Here is an 11,066-nt window from a genome sequence, read left to right as displayed (position 1 = left end):
CACAGGATGAGTAGTTAGTTGTCGAACAAACTCTGGTATGTACATAGCCTTGACTTTTCTTTTATATATATATATATATATATATATATATATATATATATATATATATACTGCTCAAAAAAATAAAATGAACACTTAAACAACACATCCTAGATCTGAATGAAAGAAATAATCTTATGAAATACTTTTTTCTTTACATAGTTGAATGTGCTGACAACAAAATCACAGAAAAATAATCAATGGAAATCCAATTTATCAACCCATGGAGGTCTGGATTTGGAGTCACACAAAATTAAAGTGGAAAACCACACTACAGGCTGATCCAACTTTGATGTAATGTCCTTAAAACAAGTCAAAATGAGGCTCAGTAGTGTGTGTGGCCTCCACGTGCCTGTATGGCCTCCCTACAACGCCTGGGCATGCTCCTGATGAGGTCGCAGATGGTCTCCTGAGGGATCTCCTCCCAGACCTGGACTAAAGCATCCGCCAACTCCTGGACAGTCTGTGGTGCAACTTGGCGTTGGTGGATGGAGCGAGACATGATGTCCCAGATGTGCTCAGTTGGATTCAGGTCTGGGGAATGGGCGGGCCAGTCCATAGCATCAATGCCTTCCTCTTGCAGGAACTGCTGACACACTCCAGCCACATGAGGTCTAGCATTGTCTTGCATTAGGAGGAACCCAGGGCCAACCGCACCAGCATATGGTCTCACAAGAGGTCTGAGGATCTCATCTCGGTACGTAATGGCAGTCAGGCTACCTCTGGCGAGCACATGGAGGGCTGTGCGGCCCCCCAAAGAAATGCCACCCCACACCATGACTGACCCACCGCCAAACCGGTCATGCTGGAGGATGTTGCAGGCAGCAGAGCGTTCTCCACGGCGTCTCCAGACTGTCACATCTGTCACGTGCTCAGTGTGAACCTTCTTTCATCTGTGAAGAGCACAGGGCGCCAGTGGCGAATTTGCCAATCTTGGTGTTCTCTGGCAAATGCCAAATGTCCTGCACGGTGTTGGGCTGTAAGCACAACCCCCACCTGTGGACGTCGGGCCCTCATGGAGTCTGTTTCTGACCGTTTGAGCAGACACATGCACATTAATGGCCTGCTGGAGGTCATTTTGCAGGGCTCTGGCAGTGCTCCTCCTGCTCCTCCTTGCACAAAGGCGGAGGTAGCGGTCCTGCTGCTGGGTTGTTGCCCTCCTACGGCCTCCTCCACGTCCTCTGATGTACTGGCCTGTCTCCTGGTAGCGCCTCCATGCTCTGGACACTACGCTGACAGACACAGCAAACCTTCTTGCTACAGCTCGCATTGATGTGCCATCCTGGATGAGCTGCACTACCTGAGCCACTTGTGTGGGTTGTAGACTCCGTCTCATGCTACCACTAGAGTGAAAGCACCGCCAGCATTCAAAAGTGACCAAAACATCAGCCAGGAAGCATAGGAACTGAGAAGTGGTCTGTGGTCCCCACCTGCAGAACCACTCCTTTATTGGGGGTGTCTTGCTTATAATTTCCACCTGTTGTCTATTCCATTTGCACAACAGCATGCAACATTTATTGTCAATCAGTGTTGCTTCTTAAGTGGAGAGTTTGATTTCATAGAAGTGTGATTGACTTGGAGTTACATTGTGTTGTTTAAGTGTTCCCTTTATTTTTTTGAGCAGTATATATATGTGTGTATATGTACCCATTCAATGTTTGGAAACACACGACCACATGTTGTTGAAATTTAATATGCTACAAATGAGTGAGTGTCAGTTCCAGAACCGAAATTGTGAAAGAGGGGCGTGTCCTTTCGGAGCCCTATAGGCAAAGTTTTGGAACTGTCTTTCTTATTGGTCTATTAACTAATTTATGTCCCCAGGCAGGCCAAAACTCAGTCTTTTCAAACAGCTCTTACACTAAAACGGCATCTTTTTCACAGTAGTATTCCAACCTCCTAGTGTGTAAACATTAATATCACACAAATCATGTTTTTGACTGCACTGGGACTTTAACCCAAATGCAATGTTACAGATAATTAGATAATCTTTTAGAAAGTACTGTAGGCATGCATGCATACAGCTATTTACATTTTCCATTTGCAGTGGAATGAAGTTGCAAAGCTTTTCCGAGCGGGGATGCCTCTGCGAAAACATCGGCAGCACTTCAGAGTGTATGGGAACTGTTTTACTGCTGTGGCAGCTGTCGACTGGTTGCATGAACTGCTCAGGAAGAATAGTAACTTTGGACCAGATGTCACCAGGCAACAGACTGTCCAGCTGCTGAAGAAGTTCCTCAAGAATCATGTGATCGAGGATGTAAAGGGCAGATGGGGTTCAGAAGATTTAGAGGACAACTGCCATCTCTACATGTAAATTATCTATTTGGTGTGTTTATCTTTTGAAGAATTGTAGAATCTGTAAACATGCAATATCAAAGCATACACTTTACTTGATATTTGTCTGACTCTTTTCCTTACTGTGTATATGATTGACAATACATTTGTTTTCACAAATGTATTTAAATTATTTCACCTTGAATGTCCTAGGTTCCCTTCATCTCTTTTGAAGGGAATTCCCCATTGCCCACTTGCATCAGGGCCTGCAGGGCCTGCATCAGTAAAGAAGAGTTTCTCAATGAGGGAAAAGGAAGGCTTCTTCAAATGTAGGAGTTCCAAGTAACTGGACAAAGATACTGTAGTAAGTACTGTTGATGTTGTAAATGTACACCTATTATGGCCTAATGAGCTGCCCCGGTCACCTGTAAGTGCTGTTATTGTGAAGTGGAAAACATCTCGGCCGCAAAGTGGTCGGCCACATAAGCTCACAGAACCGGAACTGCCGAATCCTGAAGCGCGTAATAATTGTCTGTCCTCGGTTACAACACCCACTACCGAGTTCCAAACTGCCTCTGGAAGCAACGTCGGCACAATAACTGTTTGTCGGGAGCTTCATGAAATGGGTTTCCATGGTCGAGCAGCCGCACACAAGCCTAAGATAACTAGGCGCAGTGCCAAGCGTTGGCTGGTGTAGTATTAAGTTCGCAGCCATTGGACTCCGGAGCAGTGGAAACGTGCTCTCTGAAGTGATGAATCACGCTTCGCCATCTGGCAGTTTGACGGATAAATCTGGGTTTGGTGGATGCCAGGAGAACGCTACCTGCCTGAATGCATAGTGCCAACTGTAAATGTTGGTGGAGAAGGAATAATTGTTTGGGCCTGTTTTTCATGGTTGGACTAGGCCCCTTAGTTCCAGTGAAGGGAAATCTTAACTCTACAGCATACAATGACATTGTAGATGATTCTGTGCTTCCAACTTTGCGGCAACAGTTTGTGGGAGGGTGGCAGGTAGCCTAGTGGTTAGAGCATTGGGCCAGTAACCGAAAGGTAAAAATCTGTTCTGCCCCTGAGCAAGGCAGTTAATCCACTGTTCCCCGGGTGCCGACGATGTGGATGTCGATTTAAGGCAGCCCCCTGCACCTCTCTGATTCAGAAGTTTTGGGTTAAATGCAGAAGACACATTTCAGTTGAAGGCATTGTTGTACAACTGACTAGGTATCCCCCTTTCCTGTTTCAGCATGACAATGCCCCCATGCACAAAGCGAGGTCCATACAGAAATGGTTTGTTGATCAGTGTGGAAGAAGTTGACTTGCCTGCAGAACCTTAACCTCAACCCAATCGAACACCTTATGGATGAATTGGAACGCCGACTGCGAGCCAGGCCTAATCACCCAATATCCGTGCCCAACCTCACTAATGCTCTTGTGGCTGAATGGAAGCAAGTCCCTGCAGCAATGTTCCAACATCTAGTGGAAAGCCTTCCCAGAAGAGTGGAGGCTTTTTATAGCAGCAAAGGGGGGACCAACTCCATATTAATGCCCATGATTTTTGGAATGAGATGTTCGACAAGCAGGTGTCCACATACTTTTGGTCATGTAGTGTACATGAAGTGAACATGAGGGCCATTGTACAAAACAAATTAATCAGCGATTGGATCATCTCTAACATCTGAGAATGCGTATCAAAGTTGATAACGTCATCATGTAGGCCAGTTATGGCCCATCCCATTGGTTTCCGGGACCAATCAGAATGGTCAGTGTTTCACATTCCAGAAGTTGTCGGGGAGGGAGGCAAATCCAGACCGTTGAATGATCGATGACTCTGCATCTGTCCCATTATGGTGTCTGTGAGCGCACGGGCAGTGCCATTGAGGCCATCTCCATTTTTGAAGTAGTCTATTTTCTTCTACTTCTGAGTTGGTCAACAAACTGAAATGGTGTATACTGCCACCTGGAGTGTGTTTGAACAGGTATAAAGTCAAGGTTGGCGATTTACTGCCACCTGCAGATATGGAATGTTTTCTCACGAGTGTAATTCATTGGCTGATCCCTCCTGATGACCTGGATGGAATTATCAGATCCATAGGAAGTCTCACCCAGTTGAATACTTTAAAATTGTTGAAGTCCTCAATGGCGCTTCTCCTGCTTAAACAAGCTTTTGAGCACGAGTCCTCTATGATTCGTTTGGCCGGAGCGCTGTGGATGGGTAGCCGGGCAACCGCAATATCTCTGTTATGACTTCCTCACTTGTCTACATAATTGACAGATGATTATTATTTTTCACAGGAAAATGTGGATCCCTCAAAACAAGATATGGAGACTGAGCCTGTGATAGAAGTGGTACAGCCCAGGGTACTAACAGAGGAATATATCCAGGATGTTTGGAGAGGCATCACTCTCACACAGTAAGATCCACTCTTAAATTCCTTTCAATCCTTCTCAAAAGTTTGAATGATTAGATCCTTAATTCATTGCCATTTCATGTTTTCAGCCTGCAGAAAACATTGGGATTGACCTCACTCGAGGATGTTTTGGATCCAAGACACGTCAATCCTCAAAACATTGTGTACAACATGACCAATGTGAACAAGCATGGGGTTGTTACACTTGAGGATAAGACAGGTAGGTCTGATTTTATATCTGCACTCTGTCTATACAGTGTAGACCAGGGGTATCAAACATACTGCCCGCAGGCCAGATCCAGCCCGCTAGGGGGTCCAATCCGACCCGCGGGTGTGTAGAAATGATAAAGGACGTACATTCATAGTTTCTTGACTGTGTCCAGCTCGCTAATAATCACCGAAATGAAAGCTAGACAGTCAAAGAGCATTCAATTCCAAAAACAATAAATGGGACTTAATTTGCAAATTTCGACGGCGAGGAAATGTAACCCATTTCAGTGCGGCCGGCTGGACCTCATTGAAGCTTTTTCCCCACAGATGACCTCCCACACTGGGTTTTGTCTGCAATGAAAGGTCTTGCAAACTGTAAGTTACTTTTTTTTGGTGTATTGTATGAATATTTCCCCTCATACGAAACAAGACTCAATATGAGAGCTTTGGTTACAGACCAACATGTCAAATATCACCCATACCATTCTAGGGCCGAAGTATGATGCCAGCCAGCCATCCTATCCTGGGTTTGAGAGGGATGTGTTTAAAACAGTCTCTGACTACTTCTATTGCCTCCCTCGGCCACTTCTCACATCTGAATACTACAAGTTGTTTGTCAACATCTTGGGTATGTATACATTTGGCAAGCTTTTGAATTTAATGCATTATTGTTAAAGGTGAAATTGTATGACACTCAATTTCAATGGTTTCTCTGTTCCTCCCTAACCTAAGGTGTTACTAAAATCTGGATAAAATGTTCCCTTCTCTAAGCCCTGCCCCCTTTGGTTACTGTTGCGCTCAAACTTTGTTCAATTTCATTGTGTATTCAAAAACCGACTACCTCTTGCTAATCAGGAAATTGGATATAATGTGGCTAGCCATTGAATGGCTCTGAATTTACTGTCAGCATGGCGCTAACTAGCTAGAGCTCTCAAATCATACCCTGATGTTGACAGCAGATGGGAGTTGTATTCATAACTTGGCTGGCTAACATGCATTTAGAGAACAAGTTATATTGAGTGGCTGGCTAGCATTGGCAATGTTTGGTCTATGAGACTGGGCTAGCTAACTAGCTGAGCTAGCAAACAATGTAACAAAAGTATAATTTCAGATTGGAAGAATACTCCAACAGACTCTGCATTTCAGGAATCACAGTAGCAAGTGCTCTTGGTTCACTCTTGGTTCTCACCCCCCCCACCACCACCACTGATGTGTCTGACTTGAAAACCATTGCTATCCATTTGAGTGCTGCCATTGGTTGCCCCAAATTCCAGGGTGGGGCTTAGCAAAGGGTAAATTCACCCGTAATGTCATTTGCACTCCATCTTTAGCAACTTGTCTATTAACATTTACAGTCATTTGTAAATTAGAGGACACATCTCAGGTGTGGTTAATGGTTTCAGGTTTACATTAGTTAAAATGAGTAATGTGAATGGTGTTTTGCATTTTCATCCTTCTCTATGAAATGCCTCTGTAAATGGGAAAACAACTTCTTTTGGATGAGATATTGTTTGAGACATATCTCCACTCTCCAGTTGAACAATAAGATTGACCAGATCTAATACAAGCAGCATGAAACTGTAACTGGTTTATTTGCCTCATAACAGAGGATGTCTCGATTGCGCTGTGACTTGTTATTACTAACTCGTGTGTCCAATTTAGCTCCCCCCCCCCCCCCAAATGTGCCCACTCTTTTTGTTTATGTCCTGCCGGCTTCACAAGTTTTGTTTTTGTCTGGTCCCTTGCTAGTTTTATGTGGCTACATTGTGGCTCCTAAAACAGAGGAAAGTGAAAAAACCAAGAGGAGCCCAGCTACCCCCAGCCTGCAAAAAACCCTCACATGTACAGTGCTGTTAACCAATTCAAATCTACCGAATCTCTGCTGTTCAGCATAATTCGGAAGGAGGCTTTTGATGATGGCGACTCACCAATGAGAGAAGTGTTCAGCTCGAAGGCCCAGTCCATGTTTGCGGCTTTGAAGACAGGTTGTACCAGGAGGGTCCCCCCAGATGGGCCTGCCAGGCTGAAGGGCCAGTTCTGGGGATCCCCAGAACTCCTTCCGAACAGTTCTGAGGATGTCCTTGAAGGCAGCAGTCTGAGCCTGTCCCGGTCAGAGCGCAGTGGAGCCTTGTCCATTAGGCTCAGACCCAGGAGTTGTTCCCTGGAGAGAATCTTGGATGAATTGCCAGAGTCCAACTTATGCTCCCGACTCAAGTTGTTCCAGTCTTCCGAGAGTCTGGCGTCCTGCAAAAGTAACAATGGCAGCAAGTACAGCAATCTACCTCAGAATAAAACACTCTCAGCCAGACAGCTGCCCTAACTCTGAATCCCAAGGCTTTGTCACCATGGCAACTCCTCGTAGTTGTGACACCAGCTCAGGTATGACATCTGTAGAGGTTAGCACTCACTGTGCCAGAATCGGCATCTCCCTACCAATGAACAATCCCTCATTCAGTCAGATGCTTATGGCCTTATAGAGTTGGTTGAGCGCTGTCTTAGTGCCAGCATCGGTCTGTAGTAGTAAATATACTGCTACGAATAATATAGATGAGAACTCTCTTGAGTGGTAGTGTGGTCTACAGCTTATCATAAGGTGCAATACCTCAAGACTTCTTTATTAGATATCGCGCACCAGCTGTTATTGACAAAGAGACCCCCACCCCTCGTCTTACCAGACGTAGCTTCTCTGTTCTGCCGGTGCATTGAAAATGTCTCCAGCTCTATTATCCGTGTTGTCGTTCAGCCACGTCTCAGTGAAACATAAGATATTACAGTACTTAATGTCCCGTTGGTAGGATAATCATAGGTCATCAATTTTATTTTCCAATGATTGCATGTTAGCAAGTAGAATTGATGGCAGTGGGATTCTCGCCTACGAATTCTCAAAAGGCAGCCCGATCCGCGTCCTCTTTTCCGCTGTCTTTTCACGCAGATGACGGGGCTCTAGGCCTGTTCCCGGGAGAGCGGTATGTCTTTCTTGTTGGACTTGTTAAAGGAAAAAGCTTCTTCCAGTTCGTGGTGAGTAATCCCAGTTCTGATGTCCAGAAGTTATTTTCGGTCATAAGAGGCAGTAGCAGCAACGTTATGTACACAATAGCACAGTTTGGTTACGGGCATGTAAAATGTCAGCCATCCTCTTCGGTGCCATCTTAACTGAATGCTTGTGTGTTGTGCTTTTGCATGTCTTAACACCTGACTAACATTACTCATTGGGCCTTCATTAATGTGGGGTGAGAATCTAATTGTCCTTTAAGGTTATCACTGCAAGAATTTCAAATGTATCCATATGGATGCTCTCAGAACTTTAAACTGCTCTGTTTAAAGTCTGCCTTGATACTCCTTATGCCTAGATATAATTACATTACATTTAGTAACTTGTACAAGTAGTTATTACTGTAGTGAGAAGCAATTTCTTTTTGCCATTGCAATATACATGTATTTCTTACAGTTAATCACACGGATGCTTCAGTCACTTCAATGTATTTCATTAGCCTCAAGTCCTAGTGCTTGTGTGTATCTTTATGATCTGATGTGTACAAAGGGCCAACTTCACACACCCATTCTGTGTGTGAAGGCCTCCTCCAGCCTCAGTTGGAGCAGGTGGCCATTGAGGCTCTGCAGCTCTGCACCCTGTTGCTGCCTCCTGCCAGCCGGAAGGAAGCTCCAGCTGCTGATGAGAATGATCTCCCGGATGAGTCAGAACGTGGACCTGCCTCGGCTCCATGACGCAATAGCAACACACACACTGATGAGGAGAAACAGGTTTTACAATTCTGGGTGATCTGAACATGGTAAACCTAAAAAGAGCATGAAATGAACATGTCCTCAACTCCATTATTCCATTGCGTTTTCAGATGGCGTACATGTTCTCTCACTGCGTGCTGGGCTGTAAGGAGGAGATGGACCTAGATGAGCTGCTGGCCACCAGACTGATCTCCTTCCTCATGGATCATCACCAGGAGATCCTCCAGGTGCCCGTCTATCTGCAGAACGCTGTCCAGGACCACATCGCCTACCTCAGGAAAGTGCAGGTACAGTACTACTGTCACTTTTATTTTTATAAGGATTCCATGATCAATTTACAATTTTTTTTTTCAACTGCTTACATTGATGTGTATGAGATGTGTGTATGAGCCTGTTCTCTTTCCTCCCCGAGATAACATACCCAGGCAGTGTTGGTGCCCCCATGCCCGTCCACTCCTTTTGTAGACGGATCAGCACCAAAGAGTTTGAGGAGCAGAAGCTGAGTTTGTCCCAGGCTGCGATTGCTGACCTGCTGGAGAGCCTGGTCAAAGACGAGAACATGTCAATGAAGGACAGGAAGAAGAAGCTCAAGCAGGTAACAAGTTAGATGGCATGTCTGAACGCTTTCATATTTTTCATCACACTACAACTTTGTTTACAACTTATGATTTGAAATTCAAACTAAGGTGTTAAAAAAATATATGAAGTCAATCAAAGTCTAATACATTTTTCTATGATTAGTTTCAGAGGCAGTATCCAGACATTTACTCTTGCCATTTTCCAACCACTGAGAGTGAGGTGCAGCTTTTTGAAGATTAACCAAAGATCAAGCCACCATTGCTGATAAGTATGAAGAAACCACAAGCTTTTAGTGTTAGAAAGTGAAGGTACATTTTATTCTTGCAGCTAAATGAAAAGGTGGGAGGAATATACAGGTGAGACCACCTCCCAATTTAGACTGCAACTATGTAACAATTGTCTTTAGGGTTGAATTATGCATATTTTATGTTGAGTAATATGTTTTTGTGTATGTTATTTTGAAAATACTGCAGTAGGTATTCAGTGCACTAATTAAGTTACTTTGGGCTATCTTATGGAGTATAATAAGAGAAACTAAAGCAAACAAGATTAGATTTGGTGTTTTTCTGTCAATGTTGCAATTGATCTACATTCATACACTACCATTGACAGAGTATACAGTATTCAAACTTTAAAACGTTTGAGTTTTATTAGGGATTACATTTGTTACTAAGTGTGATTTGTCTACCTAGTTCATTAGGTTTGTACGAAGTGCTCATAACATTTTGTATCCATGTTTCACTTTTTTTCTGTATATTTTGGCATTGCACTTTTCTGTAGTTCTTTCATCTAATGTATTTTTTTATTCCATAACATTCTCTTAAAGTTAAGCTCAAACTGCTTTATTTTATATTTTGGGCTTGGGATTTGTCTATTTTCTTACCTGGCAAGTTATGTTCAGCCATTTGGGATACAAAGGTTTTTCACTATTTTCTGTCATTTTAAAATATATATATAATCTGCCATATTATGTATTTTTATGCCATCGATGAAGTATTAATAAACCTTTTGGAATCTGTTTGATGCATTTTCCGAATACCTCTATGGCTGTATACTTACCTCAAGGGAAGAGCCAATTACAACAGTTATAACCTTTTGTGTATTATTTCCTTGCCAAAAATCTGTTTTTATGCAACATTCTTAGGAAAATGTCCAACTGTAAAACAAAATGTTTTCTCCTTACTAATTATGCAAATGTATGGCTTAATGTTCTGACGGATGTGGTTTAGTTCATATTTGTTTACCTTAGTGTCCTTGTACTGTCTGGCACAAGAAGGGAGAGCAATGGTTGCTACTCAGACAGAATAACTGACTTGCATCACTAATTACTTTTTAAAATGCACAAATTACACAGTATCATTGCACTGTCCCTGGAAGGATGTGGCAGAGAAATCCGTTATAATTCCAAGTGCATTGCAACCCAAGTCTGACCAACTGACAGCTTCATTCATCTAGATCAGGATGAAGAAAAGGAAGACGGCGTTAATCATACTCATCCATAACAAACACCCTCTGTGTGGGTGCCTACAGAGAATATTGATTAAATATAAACTTGTTTTCATCTGGAATCCATCAAATTGGTTAACTAGTGTAGGAACATCTTCCTCTGACGTGTAGAACAAATATTTGAAACCAAAGATATTGCATAATGAACTGCATTACTTTCCTGTTCACTTCAGTTAAGTGTTTGTTGTTTAGCCCCTTTTGTAACCTTTTGGGGCTCTCAGGTTAGCAAATGTGGTTCTGGTCTTAATTAGGCTGAGAAATTCCTTGAAGGGGTAGAATTGTGTGGTGGCAGTGGGCTAAACTTCA

The 11,066-nt window shown here is 43.3% G+C and overlaps 1 pseudogene; it reads left to right on the top strand.

The window, feature by feature from the left end:
* The first annotated feature begins 2,047 nt into the window (after positions 1-2,047).
* Positions 2,048-10,200, top strand: LOC115193036 (DEP domain-containing protein 1A-like; annotated as a pseudogene).
* The last annotated feature ends 866 nt before the right edge of the window (positions 10,201-11,066 follow it).

The sequence above is a fragment of the Salmo trutta genome, chromosome 4, assembly GCF_901001165.1.
Source record: "Salmo trutta chromosome 4, fSalTru1.1, whole genome shotgun sequence".
NCBI classification, from domain to species: domain Eukaryota; kingdom Metazoa; phylum Chordata; class Actinopteri; order Salmoniformes; family Salmonidae; genus Salmo; species Salmo trutta.
Note: the sequence above shows the minus strand (reverse complement) of the source record. Positions and strands in the feature narration are given on the sequence as shown.